Source organism: Prionailurus viverrinus, chromosome C1 (genome assembly GCF_022837055.1).
Source record: "Prionailurus viverrinus isolate Anna chromosome C1, UM_Priviv_1.0, whole genome shotgun sequence".
NCBI classification, from domain to species: Eukaryota; Metazoa; Chordata; class Mammalia; order Carnivora; family Felidae; genus Prionailurus; species Prionailurus viverrinus.
Window position 1 is genome coordinate 77,145,796 of NC_062568.1, and position 17,293 is coordinate 77,163,088.

Sequence of the window (17,293 nt, forward strand, 5' to 3'; positions counted from 1 at the left end):
GTAATTCTTGCTGATGAATCAACAGCCATTGACTTTTCCTAACGTCAGTACAGCAACCTAATTTAAGAGGCTTGTTTCATTGCCTGCTCTAACTTGTATAAACCTCTGATGAGATCCAGTCCAAAAATTCTGCCTTCTTCCTTTTATAGTTATTCCCAGTTATATCTATGCTACCTTCTGGAGGAAGGTATAAGGATTCTAGAACAGATAAACACATCATAAGCCTGGGAACGAAAGGCTCACTTGCTGCCGAACCAAGACTGTCAGGGTCTGACACTCCCCAAAGGAGGGGATGCAACCTGGGTTGCCAGTTGAGCCAACAAAACAGAGGGTGTGCAGTTAAAGTCCATCCGGATGGGTCAACAGCCATTGCCTTTTACTGAGAAATCCAAAGTCGAAACGGGATCATACTATATTTTAAGTACTTTTTTTCATTTACTGGGAATTGCAGATAAACAATGAGCAAAACATTATTTGTTTATCTGAACTTCGAGTGTAAGTGGGTGTCCTGCATTTTATCTGGCAACCCTTCCCCCTCTCCCTCAGGAGTTTCTGCTTATGGCGTGCAGAGAAGGAGATTCCTAACACCCTGCTGATACTGGAACTTTTGCAAGTGTAAAGTTGAAGAACTGTGTCTACATCTACACCATGTCCTTGAAGGCTTCCTATTTGAATGAGTTTCAAAGGGGCTTTGTCCTGCTGTCATGGTGGAAGAGGTTCTCTTTTGGGGGGAGGAGGCGGGGAAGCAGGAAGACAAGGTACATGGTGCCACCAGAGCAGCATGCCTACAGGTCTTTCAAGTTCTACTTCTGCAGTGACGCAGAGCTCCATGGCACTTTATAGATGATGACAATAATCATGTGTTGCTATTTTTGAGCACCTGTTTACTAATTGCCAGAAACTGAAATTGGCTAGCATGTTGGGTTGGCTCCCACTGAGGATGGAGATACAGCTCCATTTTTGAAATTTGGCTCAAAAAAATACACAAACATGAAAACAAACAGGGTTTAAAATTTCTATTCACACTTATTTAAAAAAACAAACTTTCCTTTGGGCAAGAAAACAGCTGATCTTTTAGTTTTCAGTTCTAAAACATTCCATTCATTCCCTTCTCCTTTTGACCGTACCTTACCTACTATTCCAATGAAAAACGCGGCAGCAACTGATTTTTTTCCGCCTGCAGAAGTTTGGAAAAGAAAAAAAAACTTAAAAAAAAAAAATCAACCACCTAGAGATGCCTGAGAGGTTTAATTATTGCCTGGAAAGCAACACCTTTTCACAGCCTTTTTAAGACTAATTTTCATAATTACTTACTGATTGAAACTGGGACTTGCAACAGGGTAAACTCATTTCCATATTAATATTCAGTAATGATTAACATGGCTCAGGACCCAAGTTCCAGATCAGAAAGCATGGACTAAGTGGAAATAAATTTAACTCATAGGGTAATTTTGCTACTGGACTCCAATGGTTTTCCATTCATTAACTGGTTTCCAATAAACTTACATTTGCTACATGAGGACTCTCCAAGAGGGCATTTGGACAGTAACAAACACGAGACCTCCTCAAACTTGTTCACTCCCTACCTCCTACTTTTCTCCCCGCTCTGTCCTTCCCCCGCTTGGGCTTGTTTCTGCATATTCACTCCCTCCTTCCCTCTCTCTGTGACCATCACCTCCTCCTCCTCCCCACCCCATTCATCTGTGGGTCCCTCTGGTTTCCTTCATTGATGTATTCATCACTTTCTCCCCCTTTCACTGTTACACTGGCCCTCCCTCCCTTCTACTTCCTCGACATCTCTTGCTAGGTCTTGTGTTCTCTTGCATGACCCCATTCATGTGTTGGCTGTCAGTCTGAATCCAATGGCTTCAACATCAACCAGAGCAATAATTAACCAGATTAGCAAAGATTAAGTTTTATTATGCAAACCAAGTACATACAAATCACTACTGTACTTAACCAAACTCCCATTTGGGAAGAAAAAAGCCCCCCACCCCACCCCACCCCCGCATTTTCACTGAGAGAATGAAAGGTCTTTAACTGTATCTGGGAACATGCTATCACATGGTACTGCACACCACCCTTGTAAAGAGGGAAATATCCTTTCAACTTCTGTCTTTCTCTTAGTCCATCAGCTATGTTGTCTATGCTGTCATCTTCTAAAACAAAATTTCTTAAACACTCAAAGTCATACAAGGGGCGCCCGGGTGGCTCAGTCAAACGGCCGATGCTTGATTTCGGCTGAGGTCATGATCTCACAATTTATGACACTGAGCCCCATGTTGGTCTCTGCACTGACAGCATAGAGCATGCTTTGGATTCTCTTTCTCCCTCTCTCTCTGCCACTCCTGTTCGCATGCTCTCTCTCTCTCAAACTTCAAAACATAAAAAATAAGATGCAAAATTATTTGTAAAGTCACACAATCCAGAACAATGCATTTTTTATTTTTTGATACCTATTTTTGGAGTTGCTACTTGATACAAGCCCATCTTTCTTTAATGTCCTTTAACAAGTGGCTAAGTAATGCCAAACAAACAAAGGAACACCATGGTAATTTGAAGCCCCCTCAATATAATGAACAAGTTAGGCCTACCAACTGACAAGGATCAGACATGAAAATAGCAATTGCAAATGGTGCTTATGTTCTTATTGTCCATAAATGTGATTTAAAATAAGTAGGGACTCCTGGGTGGCTCAGTGGGTTGAGCATCCAACTCATGATTTCAGCTCAGGTCATGATCCCAGGGTTGTGGGATTGAGCCCTGTGTTGGGCTCCATGCTGAGCATAGAGCCTAGTTGAGATTCTCTCTCTCCTCCTCTGCCTCTCTCCCCCCGGCTCGCACTCACTCTCTAAAAATAATTAAAAAAAACATAAAAGATTATGAACTCTATAAAAAAAATAAGTTTAAAGTAAAATCTAATTCTATTCTTTCTTCTTTCCAAAGAAGAATCCATCTGAGAGTTAATGAATGGTCTCAAGAATTCCAGTCTTATGGGAAATACAAAATAGCTTCTGCTCAAATAGCTACCAATATCCTAAACTTAATACCCAAGTGGTTAGCCCCAGAGTGGCCATCGCCTCTATTCATTTCCATCTGCCTGGGGTTCAGGAGATACTTTTCGGACAATCCTTTGGATATTAGCTTCTGCAAATCTAATTGTGATCTCTACATGTAAAGTATGTCCCCTAGATTATTATATCATATCCCTGGCATTCCAGAAGTGAAGTTACAAAGCTTGATTCAATTTTTTCTTATGGGAGCCAGAGTCCAATCATTCCTATGTCAAAAGTTCATTCACATTTAGTGAAATTGCTTTCTGGTATTAAAATCCTCATGTGAACATTTAAAAAGGAAGAAAAAAAAAGTTTTACTCTACATACTATTTATTTATGTCTATTCATTCACACACAGGGACCAAAAATAATTAAATTTTGGTCCTGATTTAGGACCGAAAATTAAGTAGATAATTATTTGCTGGGAGAAATCTCCTCATTCATTATACATGTTTATTTTACCCGTTTATTGCTTCACCACTTTATATCAACTCCATGATATCAAAGTAATATTCCATTAGAATCTATCAGGTACCAAAAAAAGTCAAGAAAATTCTTGTTCCATTATAATTAGAAAGACAAAGTTGATGTAAAGGAGTCTCAAAGTGATTGATAAGAATCACAGATGAAGATCACCAAACCAGTGGAGTTGGTAGTAAGTGGGAAAAAAAACTGTAAATCAGCAAAAGAAAAAAAAAAATCAAATTATTCACCAATAAGAGCTGAAAAAGTAAAATACAGATTCCTAATATATGCAATAAATATCAAAGCAAAGTCTTAGGGAAAGAGAAAAAAAGATTTTAACAGCCATAGGTAATGACAAAAATATGATGTTAGCATATACAGATGGAAAGAGAATAAAGACATCCAGTCCTGTCCAGATAACGAACAGTGAGCCATGTGCAACTCAAAATGTCAAATCCAAGGTAAAATACCTACCCTTGATCTTTAAAGAGATGGCCTATAAGCATTTGGAGAAAGAGCAGAGATCGTGAGAAACCACCAGAGATTATCCCAGTACACTGGGCACTGTATTACCTTTATTTCCTTTTTGAACACTGTTGCCAATCTTATCCACAAAAATTCTGATAGGGTATCTTGACTATCATGATATCCCTTTAGACCAGGGCTTATTCTTGTCCCAGGCCTCAGCACGAAGAGACGTTACTTCCAATTTGCTATGGTCGTCAGGCCTCCCACCTGTTTAGGGTTGGCTGTATCTGTACCAATACCCACCACATCAAACATGGAGTCCTTGAGGTCAGCTTCAATGACCTGCCTTGCATCCTTGACTTCTTTGATCTCTGCCAAGAGGTAAATTCCTATCTCTGCCTTCCCAAACTATTCCCCATTCTTGCTTTCTTTGGCAGCTATTTCCCTCAAAGCTTTCCACTGTACCTTCTGGCAACCCTGTTCCCAAGTAAAATAGCTGTTCAGCATCCATAAGCTCTTCTCAGAATATGGGTTGCACCTTAAACTGAAATCTGGTTCTCTTAGAGCTATTGCTTCTTCCCCTGCTGAGGCTACCTATCCTCTCCTCTCAGTCCTGAGCTATGTGAAGGACTCACTTGACTATGAGGGATAGAACCCCAGAACCCCAAGATAGAAATGGTTATAGGAGATATTTGTTTCTCACACACACATAAGAAGTATCTAGGGGTGGACTTCACAAAGTCAGGAGGAGCCAAGGTTAGCTCTTATCTTACTGCTCCACCACCCTCAGCAGTATCTTCTACCTCGTGGTACAAGAGGGCTATCATTTCACAATAGAGCACAAGCACATTCAAGTTTGCAGAAGGGAGAAAATTTCCTTTCTAAGGAAGCTCTGTGTTCACTGTGAGCAGCACTCCCCTACTTATAGTCTATGGGTCAGAACTTAATCACATGACCTTACATAGTTGCAAGGTAAGCTGAGAAATGTCGTCTTACTCTGGGCAGCCACATGCTCAGCTAAAAATCATGATTATATTGTCAAGGAAGAACAGATATGAGGAGTCAACTCACAATATCTGCCTCCTATGAATCTCAAATTCCAAGGTTGTTTCCACAGCTGTACACCTGCCTTGGCTTACAAAGATTGCCTCATCACTTCCGCATTTTCAGTGACACCTGCTTGGTTCAGAGTCTTCATCACATCCCAAGTCCTGCTATTATCGAAGATTACCGTCATGCATGCAAAAAGCCTACTCGGCACCTTAGCATCACAATTATTTGGCTCCTTTAACACCAACGTTTTAGTCTTCCCTGCAGTTCTGCTGTTCTATTCCTATACTAGATCTTGTCATGATCTTTGACATCTTAAACTCAACCTCCCACACCAATCCTCACCTCCCATCCTCCTAGCTTTCTTACTTTTCTACACATTAAGATGGCTAGGCCCTAAAACCTGCATTCCCCACCGCCCCCTCCCCAAGTCTGTCAGGATTTCTAGCAATCTTTCTCCTACTTACTCTTCTTCCCTACCTTCCCCCCCTTAACCAATCTGGACACCACAGTTGCTCACATGAACTATCACCCTACCTTCCCAGCAAATCGCCATCCTGAATCAACTGTGGCTAAACCAGTGGTCCTCAAAATTGGATTTGGATGGTCACATAGTCAGGATGCCTGGGTGGCTCAGTCAGTTAACCATCTGACTTCAGCTCAGGTCATGATCTCACAGTTAGTGGGTTAGAGCCCCACGGAGGGCTTTGTACTGACAGCTCAGAGCCTAGAGCCTGCTTCGGATTCTGTATCTCCCTCTCTCTCTGTCCCTCCCTTGCTTGCGCTCCAGAGCTCTCTCAAAAATAAACATAAAAAAATTAACACACAAAAAGATGGTCACATAGTCTAAGGGCACCTGGGTGGCACAGTCAGTTAAGCATAGAACTCTTGATTTTGGCTCAGGTCACGATCTCGTGGCTCAGGAGATTGAGCCCCACAGTGGGCTCTGTGCACAGGCCACAGAACCTGATTGGGATCCTCGCTCCTTTCTCTGCCCCTCCCCTGCTCACTTGCTCTCAATCTCTCAGTCTCAAAATAAATAAACATTAAGAAAAAGAATTGTGACATGGTGTCAAAACTATCCTTTTAAACTACTTTCACCTGTATTTGATTACAACCTGTGTCTTTTCTAGCTTTTAGTTCAAAAAGTGGCAAAGTATGTGATTCACAGGAATCACATTGGTTTATGGGTAAATGTTCATTAGTTTGTGGGTAGAATGATGGACAGATGAGTGATTTGACGACAAGAGGAATATAAACTGGACTGTAGTATACTTAGGTGGATTTGTAATGATGTGAAGCAAAGAATGCCAATTATGATTAATATAAGCCCAAGGGAAGCTCATGAAAGGCATAACTCAAGACTTGATCATTGGACTTGTCCTACTAACATTGAGGATACAGTTGACATGATTATTAAAAATACCAAACACTTGAAATGAAAAGAATGAAATTAATCTGCCAGAAGCAAGATCCAAAGACTTTCAATAGGCTAGAATGGCGGTCAAAAAATCAATCTATCATACCTAGATAGATGGATAGATACATATATAGTCTTTTTAATCACGTATTCATTCACTCACTTATTAAACACTTTTTTCTTTTTCTAGGTGCATTATGTGGGCCATGACTGTGCTGGGTTTTTTTATTTTTTTAATATATGAAATTTATTGTCAAATTGGTTTCCATACAACACCCAGTGCTCATCCCAAAAGGTGCCCTCCTCAATACCCATCACCTACCCTCCCCTCCCTCCCACCCCCCATCAACCCTCAGTTTGTTCTCAGTTTTTAAGAGTCTCTTATGCTTTGTCTCTCTCCCACTCTAACCTCTTTTTTTTTTCCTTCCCCTCCCCCATGGGTTTCTGTTAAGTTTCTCAGGATCCACATAAGAGTGAAAACATATGGTATCTGTCTTTCTCTGTATGGCTTATTTCACTTAGCATCACACTCTCCAGTTCCATCCACGTGGCTAAAAAGGGCCATATTTCATTCTTTCTCATTGCCACGTAGTACTCCATTGTGTGTACAAACCACAATTTCTTTATCCATTCATCAGTTGATGGACATTTAGGCTCTTTCCACAATTTGGCTGTTGTTGAGAGTGCTGCTATAAACATTGGGGTACAAGTGTCCCTATGCATCAGCACTCCTGTATCCCTTGGGTAAATACCTAGCAGTGCTATTCCTGGGTCATAGGGTAGATCTATTTTTAATTTTTTCAGGAATCTCCACACTTTTCCAGAGTGGCTGCACCAGTTTGCATTCCCATCAACAGTGCAAGAGGGTTCCCATTTCTCCACATCCTCTCCAACATCTATAGTCTCCTGATTTGTTCATTTTGGCCACTCTGACTAGCTTGAGTATTAAACACTTTTTTAATGTTTATTTTTGAGAGAGAGCGAGAGAGAGCGAGTGAGCACGAGCAGGGGAGGGGCAGAGAGAGAGAGGAAGACACAGAATCTGAAGCAGGCTCCGGGTTCGATACGAGGCTCGAACCCAAAAAACATGAGATCATGACCTGAGCCAAAGTCAGACGCTTAACTGACTAAGCCACCCAGGTGCCCCATCACTCATTTATTTATCATCTAAGCACAAACAAAGTCCTTCATTTCACTTAGGTCGTTTACTTAGATCTGAAACTCCAACTTCACAAGATGCAGAGATATAATCGAACAAAATTATACAAGTGAAAATATGTGTAAGACTCTACTGCAAAACCTCAGTTTGAATGAAGAGTTCTCCCAAACTTACTTCTACTTTTTAGACACAAGGCATCAAGAACTGAGTGCCAATTTATTCCATATGTAATCACACTTCAAGCGCTGTGTTCGATGCAGGGCACCCACACATTTTCAGGATAATTCTGACCATTGCAAGCAAATTCAAAGACAAGTAACTTCACAAAACTCACGGGAAAGGAATGCATCATTATTATCTGTCCCCATGCTTAGTGCATTGATGTTGCTGAATGCTGGAGTATATATACTACCTGTGGGTTTCAAAAAGATCAATGCCTGTCATGTAACAGGCACTTTTTTTAGAAATAAGTGAATAATTACTTGAATAAAGACAGGGGCACCTGGGTGGTTCAGTCAGTTAAGGTCCAACTTCAGCTTAGGTCATGATCTGAGCTGGGTTTGAGCCCCATGTTGAGCTCTGCTGACAGCTCAGAGCCTGAAGCCTGCTTTGGATTCTGTGTCTCCCTCTCTCTTCCCCTCCCCCCTGCTTACACTCTGTCTCTGTCTCTCAAAAAAAGGTTTTATTTTAAAAAATGCAAACTCTTAGTGCTTTTGTATCAAGTTTAAAAGATTTGACATGCCTTCACTTGCCTTATATAAGCAATATCATTTGTTCTCCTGAATTATCTTCTCTAATTGTCTGAGATAACCTTAAGAAACAGAGTATTCTTCCAAATAAGAGATTTTTATAGGAGGTCCACTTATTTAAGTCTTTTAAAAAAATTTTTTTAATGTTTATTTTTAAGAGAGAGAAAGAGCACAAGTGGGGGAGGGCCAGACAGAGAGACAGGAGGACCCAAAGCAGGCTCCAGGATCCAAGCTAACAGTGGAGAGCCCGACGCAAGGAACTCAGGAACTGTGAGATCATGACCACAGCCAAAGTCGGACACCCAACAGACTGAGCCACCCAGGTTCCCCCACTTATTTAAGTCTTATACGTAGAATTGTGTTATGTCTGGTTTAATATCAACAATCCTGCATGAAAAAGCTAAGAGTACTGATCCTATCAATAAAGATCATTTCCATTCTTAACATTCTATGAATACCTCTGACCTCTGGCTTGAGCCAAAACAAAACAAACCTAAAATGGAAAGCAGTGATCCAGAAAGACTGATTTAATCATATTATTTAAGTGCACATTGATTTCATTTTGCCATGTAAGTCATTAGGATCCAGTGGCCAGTTGAAAATTGAACCACTCCCAGAAGGTCAGTCTGTTTGCTAAAAAGCCTATATAACTGCATGTGAGTCTGTGTTACGTTAATGCCTTAGGCCAAACTTAAGTCCTTCGAAGGATGGATTCATTTATCTCTGAAATATTAAATCTTTTTTTCAGGATACACTTGGTATCATTAATTCAGCATCTTGTGAGAACACAAAATTGTCACTCCAGGGAAAATGGGAATATATACAGGGAGAACCAAAAATTCCCTGACTCCTTCAATATACAAATCAAGGCAGAGGCACAGATTTTAGGTTCCCAGAAGAGGTGGTCTCCATCCCCATCAGACTAAGGGAAGTAGAATAGGAGCACCAAGGGCCAAGATTTCTACCACAGCTATGGAGGAAAATGCACTTGGCTGCCACACAACCATGTTCCAAACACTCCCTCATCCAGCTTCTGCACAATTAGGCAATTTTTGTCTTTTCAACAGTTCTTTTTTTATTGCTTTTTATTGAATCACTTAAATATTTTGAAGTATGTGTTTTGAAGAAAAGCCTTACAAGCTATAAGATGGGCAAGACTGCACAGGGACAATCAAAACCAACCAACAAACAAAAAACCAGGGATTAATTGACAAGAGGAGTAACTTACTTCCTCCACTTATTCAAAATGAGGCTTTCCTTACATTTTCAAGCATATCCAGTGAGATGTAATATGTTCAAACCATATATATATGTAGTGTGGAGGATCAGCCAGAAAAAATATGATCAGAGTTTAGTATTTTAATTATCTTACAGAATCATTTGTTCATATCAAGTATAAAAGGATATGAAGAAAACATTACTAGATCAAAGAGCTTAGCTGTGAGTTAGGAGACTGGGAAATGGATGCATGCCACCAGTCTTCCCTCTGGGACTGGAACAGACACAGCCAACCCCAGCACTTCCCATGGCATCCAGAAACAGCCTCACCATCCCAACCCAGCAGCACATTTAGCCCCTCTCAACCTGAAAATATATTAACTCTGAGTTGAATGTGTAATATATTTACAAACAACTTAAGATGAACTAATTGCCTAAAATAGTCTCTATCCATGTTTGTTACACCACACGCCAAGTAACCATTTCAATATTAAAAAATAACATTCACAGAATCTTGGACATACACACAAATGCACTTAGAATATGCCAGGCAAAGCATGTGTTGGATCTTTTGATCCTCACTATTTTAAGTATGGTTATTTTCCCCATTTTGAGGGGAGGAAGCAAACTTTGAGACGTGAAATAGGTCCTCTAATGACACCCAGGAACTATGTGGTAGATCTGTTCAGTACTCATTCCTAAAACTGTGCTCTGAGCCACCACAATGTACCGTCTCCCCTTTTCTTCTCAAAAGCCCAAACTGTCTATTTGATACTACTTACCTTTGACAGTAAAACTTCACACTCTTCGTCTTACTATCTTGGCTCCAACAAAGCTAAGGAGTGCTATGAAAATCTCCTAAATTGTCAGGCCAACTCCACACAACACTCTAACCCTTGCATGTGGTCCTAACACTAAAATACTGACCGCTCAGTTTAAATCCTATTATTGTATGTACTATCCAAAATGAAATAGTGCTTCAGAGAATTCCTTTACCTAAAAAAAAAAAAAATATATATACTTTGAGGAGGGATGTCAGTGTGGTAGAGATGCACATGGTGATCACGTTCTTAGGCTGTTAAAAACATGGGTACCACCACCAAGAAGCAGGAGACGAGGCACTGTGGCTGGCATTTCCTCTTCCACGTTATGATTTTCTAAGTCACCAATGGTCCAAAGAAGAAATTATCAACAAGACAACATGCTCACATAATTAAAATTTAAAACTAAAAGATAAACTTGAGACAAAAGAACATTTATTATATTAACATATCCATTGATATTTTACTCCCCCTACCAGGACAACCATATTGTGAGATGGTGTAGTCTAGCCTACACTGAACACAGACAAGTAATTAGAAAAAAATGTACCCAATTATCCTTGGTCCTTTTCAAAGAAAACCTCCAAAAGAGTTACATGCCTACCGTTTTCTAGATGCCCTAGAAGGTTCTAGAAGCTACCCACCATCACAGAGAAGCATGATCCCACAGAAATGGAATACTTGCAGAGGCAAAGAGCAGGGGTGTGAAGGCAAGAAGACATCAACCCTGTTCCAATTAAAGGTAGATGTGAAAGTAAGAGGAGCGAGACCAGGAACCAAAGCATTACATAATTTCCCTACAACAGTATTTATGAGAAGTGAGAGAACAGTCACCACTTCACGGTGACACAGAACAGCACATCCTGGCACGAGTGCAGTCCTCAAATTCTATTTGCCCGAGAATCTCCTAAGACATGTTTAAAATGCAGATTCCTAGGCCCTACTTCCAAAGACACTGATTCAGTAGATACGGTGTAGTGCCCACAGGTGAGCATTTTTAAAAAGCACCACATGTGATTCTGATGAAGGTGCTACCAAACAGAGAGGCCACAGAATTTCCTTTGAGCTCTAGGTCCTAATTCTGATAGCTGCTACCAAGTAACTGAGTATCTGTCTGGCAAGGCTCTCCACTGTATGAGGGACTTACACAACATACATACGCGCACTCTCGCTCGCGCACTCTCAGACCCACACTCACACACAGTGAGAAACTTCTGTTGTTCACCCAGTACCCACCTGTGGTACTCTGTTATGGCAGCCTTAGAAAACTAATCCATTTCCCCACACAAAAAGCAAGGCAATTCTTTTACACTTAATACCTTAAGACAATGTACCTTGTCCTAGTTCTGAAAGGAGGCCAGTCTTGTTCAGAGCTGACACTCTTGAGTAAAACTGAAAAAAGGAAGGAGAGAAGGAAGCACCGGATTTTAAACTTGTCACTTCGTGATACCTTGATGCTCAGGACACCATGACAACTCATTTCCTGAGGCTCTCTTCCCCTCCTAGGTCTGGAAGGACAGAGTGGGATGTGTGAAGTGGAGGACTGCAAGAAAGCCCCCAATTCACAAACCAAACCAACTGGCTTTCTCCTTGCCTTTCTCATCAAGGAGACCAGGGGAGGCTCCTTTCCATTTTCTAATGTGGCCACCTTTGGCTTTATTATTACTAAATGTATGAGAATAGGGATAGGCTGTTTTACATTAGGGAACTGTTTATGTGCATGGGGGTGGGGAAGTATATTTTGCAAACATTTTGGAAGTAAAAAAAAAAAAAAAAAAGGCTGCATTCCATTCTGGTCTAAACACTTCAGCTGAGGTGTACCCATGCATGGAGAAAGCCCAGGCACTGCACCTGAGAACATTCTGCGCAATGTCTTGGAGGTTGATAGAATTGTTTAATGGGCCTTCCTCCTGCTGCCAGTATTAACCCAGAGGCATGGAGAGCCTAACTTCCTCCTTGGGGGAATCCCAGTCCTCACTGATGAGCTTTCGGAACAGAGCTACCTTCCTGTCCCCTTCCATGGGCCTCTCCTCATTCTTCTGTATCCATGACAAAAAAGTTGAGAAAGGATAATGCTTCAAATCACAAACAGACTGAAGTCACCTTAACATAAGTCACCAGATGAGGGGCACCTGGGTGGCTCAGTTGATAAAGCACCCAACTCTTGATTTTGGCTCTTGGCTTTGATCTCACAGTTCCTGAGTTCAAGCCCCACACTGGGCTCCATACTGGCAGGGCAGAGCCTGCTTGGGATATTCATTCATTCTCTCTCCTCCTCCCCCTCCCCCCCCCCCCCCCCCCCCCCGCTTTCTGTCCCTACCGTGCTTGCTCTCACTCTCTCTTCTAAAATAAGCTTTAAAAAAAAGGAAGAAAGAAAGAAAATCACTAGATGAAATCCTCACTCTCCTCTTTTCTTTGGCAAATTCCCAGGATCAAAGCTCTTCTTGGGTTCCTCAATTTTATAACTGCCCCCAAACAAAGCTGATTTTTTTTAAATGTTTATTTTTGAGACAGAGATAGACCATGAGCAGGGGAGAGGCAGAGAGAGAGAGAGAGAGAGAGAGAGAGAGGGAGACACAGAATCCAAAGCAGGCTCCAGGCTCTGCTGACAGCTCAGAGCCGGACACAGGGCTCGAACCCATGAACCATGAGATCATGACCTGAGCCTAAGTCAGATGCTTAACCCACTAAGCCACCCAGGCACCCCCAAACAAAGTTGATTCTTAAAGAGAACCCCACACACACACACATATACACCCCATGGCTGGAACATTCTAAATACTTTTGAACATGCCAGTTTTTAAGCCAGTTGCCTACAATTAACAAACTACCTGAAAGGGCTCCACCTTTATACAAACAGAACTTGTCAGTTTATAAAACTTCTTTGTGCCCTTCAACATAGAGGGCACCTAGAGGATCAAGAAGGACAATGGCCAAAATTGCTTACAAAGTAAATATACAAAAATCACCAATCTATAGTGATACTCAGAAGGGTGAGTGAGGAAAATTCTCTAAAGAATGCCAGCAGCCATGTAGAAGCAATGAAAGAATTACAAAATCTCCATTTTGCAACTCCAGTGTAATAGCTCATTGAGGCAGGGATCAAAGGAAGCTAAAATCCTGTTTGAAAAGTTGTTAGGAAACAGGGTATTTGCACTTTGCCAAAAACCACCCCACAAATGCTTACTAATTGCAAAGGAAAATGTGCTTTTACAGTAGAAAGATCTGGCAATTCTATCAGTTAACACTAGGACAGCGGGACATTCTGCAGTAGCAAATTCACAGCATCACCTACAACAGTTTGGGCAAAAATGTTTGCTAGGGTCTATAATATGTTTGTGTCCCCCCAAATTCATAGGTTGAAATCCTAACTCCCAAGGTGTTATTATTAGAGGTGGGGCCTTTGGGATGTGATTAGGTCATGGGGGTAGAGCTAATCCCATGGATTAATTAGTGCCTTATAAAAAAGCCCCCCCAGAACTCCCTAACCCCTTCTACCATGTTAGCTACAGGACAGTCTGCAACCCAGAAGAAGGCCCTCACCCAACCTGCTGGCACCCCAACCTTGGACCCGTGAGCCTCCAGACCCGTGAGAAAAATTCTTGTGGTTCATAAGCCACCCAGTCTATGGAATTTTTGTTGTAACAGCCTGAATGGACCAAGATAATGTTTAACCTGAATCGATTCCCACTTCTAGACCTAACTTCCACTTAAAAGGAAATACATAAGATATAGGAATATGTAAATAAAACATGAAGAATCCGTCAAGAAATCCTAATGTAGGACACACTCCAAAACAACTAGCCTAAACTCCCCAAAAAGTTAAAGACGAAGGTGTACAGGATGTTCTGAGAGAGATTAAGGACACATGACAAATGTAATGAATGAACCTTGATTAGATCCTAATGTTAAAGCTCTAAGACACTTCTGAATTAACAGGGAAATTTGAAAATACTGGGTATTACATAACAAAACAGTCACTGTTAATTTTCTTGGTATAGCATTATAGTCTGGGCATTCCTGGGTGGCTCAGTTGGTTAAGCATCCAACTGTTGATTTCAGCTCAGGTCATGATCTCATGATTCGTGGGTTCAAGCCCCGCATTGGTCTCTATGCTAACAGCATGAAGCCTGCTTGGGATTCTCCCTCCCTCCCTCCCTCCCTCCCGGCCCCTCCCCTGCTCATGCTCTCTCAAAAATGAACTTTAAAAATACATAAAATTTTTAAAATTATATCTGGTAATGAAGGGAAAAGGTCCTTATTCTTAGGAGATGCATTCTGAACTAATCTAGGGATGAAATGCTCTGATGTCAAACTTGAGAGACAAGAGCAGATAGAGCAAAGTGCTATTTGCTGTTGTAGTGTAGTGGCAGGGTATGCATGACATGATTTCCATTTGTCATAACTGCTCTATAGTTATGCCCCCACTGTGCCACTTTATTCCCACTTAATGGTACTCCATCCAGGGTCTCCAGACTCTAACCTGGAAACATAGATGTCTGCACTGGCTTCAGTTATCTAACAGCAGTTGCATCTACTCCCTGTGCTGGCATCAGGTTTCCTTTCTGGAGGCACACCCAGGTGCACCCAGGCAAGCAGAGAGAAAGCTGTTCCACACCCTGGATTCCTTATTTCCTACAGGCAATGAGGTAGAAAGGGAGGCCTGAATTATGGCTGTAGCCAGCCAGGTTCAGCTGACAAGCTTTTCCAGCTGCCTAACTACATGGTAATTATTAACCACACAATGGAGTCCAACCAGCCTTGGGCCCCCTGCTGGAACAAGGAAAATCCCCAATAATTTCAATTAACAATGATACACACAGTTCTTGAGTCCTTACTATGTGCCAGACCCTGTTCTAAGTGCCTCATATGTCCAACAATGTATGGATTTCCAAATGTGGTCAACCTTTATCAAATCATCATTACTACTATCAACCACTGACAAACTCATTGTAAACAAAGGCTAAAAAGTAATTGGTAATATCATTCCTACTCCGAAGGCTGAGTAAATCATTTTTCTTGGAAAAAAAAAAAAATGGTAATTGGTACTGGTGGGCAGAAGGAGGTTCACTATTTCTCCCCTAAAAACCATTAATGCAAATCACCCCTCAAATTCTTGCATGTCTAGGCATCCATAACCATTTATCATCGGAAAGAATGTACCACAATTAAAATCACAGCTTGCTTCCTGACGGCTACCACAGCAATCAAAGCACGAGAAGCAAAGATGTATTACTTTACCCAGTTGTTCCTCCCAGCCATCGCTAATCGGGCCATTGCGAATCGGCCACTTGCCATTGCTCACAGCTCTTCACACATTAGTGGCAGAAAATTCAGAAGACTAGAACAGATGTTTCCCTCCTCGAAGTTACTGCAGATAGTTATTAAGAGGGTAAAATTAAGCTTCAAAATGCCACGAGGATAGAATAAAGAGGAAAAAAAGACCTTCAGACACCAAGGAAGCGAGGCAGGCATTCGAATCTTGGAGGGCAGCAGCTGAATTACGTGAACACGTACAAAAAAAGGGTAGCAAGCCATTCAGGAAGTGACTGCAGTATTTATCTACATAGGAACTATACAGAAAGCAGTAACCAATGGGAAGGCCCCGCTGGAGTATCCTACAGTGACTAGAACTGAAGAGCTGCAGAATATAGCACCCCAAAATAGGACCATAGGAGTTCAGGACTTGCCACTCAAAGTATGCACTTAGGATGTGGTAAGCTTGAGCCATAGGCTCTTGAAAACCAGCAAATGCAAGGAGAGGCTGCGTCTGAACTCTCATATCTGCTTCGTCCTCCACAAGGAGCTCAATTGCCAGAAGTCCCTTCCTGGGAGTTTCATTAACTAGGAAGACTGACGGTTATCACAGGAAAGAAGACTGGAAGTTAACACCACACCGAGACAGACTTTGTCACATACTATCATACCTCTCATCTGTTCTGTTAAGGCCCTTTCATCTTTCCTGAAAACCACTTGCCTTCCCCTCAGAGGCCTACATGTCACCTCCGTTTTCCTAAGATCATATTTAATCCTGAATTCTGAACCACCTCAAGGAGTTACTTATTTTTCCCTCGGTGTCTCTGGTGTATGTATGAGGTGTACATGTTAACAAACCACTGTTTTTCTCTGGCTACTCCTTTATTACAAGGTTCTCAGCCAAGAACTCGGAAGAGCAGAAAGAAAAGCCTATATCGTCCCTTATAGAATAAATGGATATCCTCAGAACCAACAACCTGGAGGAAATCTCCTATAATGATGACCAAAGGAAACCAGGCACCATCAAGTACATACTGGGACTATATAAACAAGCACTTCATTTAAAATTTTAAGAAATTTTAGGGATGCCTGCGTGGCTCAGGTAGTCAGGCATCTGACTTGGGCTCAGGTAATGATCTCATGGTTCAGGAGTCCAAGACCCACATCAGGCTCACTGCTGTCGATCACTCTTCAGATCCCCTGACCCCCTCACTCTCTGCCCCTCCCCCCACTTACACTCTCAAAAATGAACACTTAAAAAGTTTTAAAGAATTTTAAGATACTTTAAATGTATTTTTAAGTATGCATATAAATAAAATTCAAACCAAGAAAAAAAAATCACTAATGCTGTTAGAATTCAAAATAATGGTTATTTTCAGAAAGGGAGTAGTGAGTAGGAAGGGGCACGATGGGCAGGGGAGGGTCTCAGGGTGATGGTTACACAGGTATGTTCAGCGAGCGAAAAATCATTAAACTATTCTTCTCTGTGCACTTTACCATTTATAGGTTATACTTCAACAAAAAGCTTAATTAAAAATATGAAGACAAAACCACATTGCAGTATCACCTCACACTTGTGAAATAGGCTATTATAAAAAACAACAACAACAACAACAAGAAATAACAAGTGT

At 41.4% G+C, this 17,293-nt stretch overlaps 1 protein-coding gene across 7 annotated transcripts in view; it reads right to left on the bottom strand.

The window, feature by feature from the left end:
* The window catches only part of LYPD6B (LY6/PLAUR domain containing 6B), a 175,947-nt gene that overhangs the window by 116,072 nt on the left and 42,582 nt on the right, over nt 1-17,293 (bottom strand). The window contains exon 1 of one of the 7 annotated variants that reach the window (XM_047871515.1): nt 11,051-11,126. The exons of the other annotated variants lie outside the window; for them this stretch is intronic. The gene's annotated coding sequence lies outside the window, so the exon portion shown is untranslated. Of the gene's footprint in view, nt 1-11,050; nt 11,127-17,293 lie in introns of those variants that run through there. 7 annotated transcript variants of the gene reach the window in all.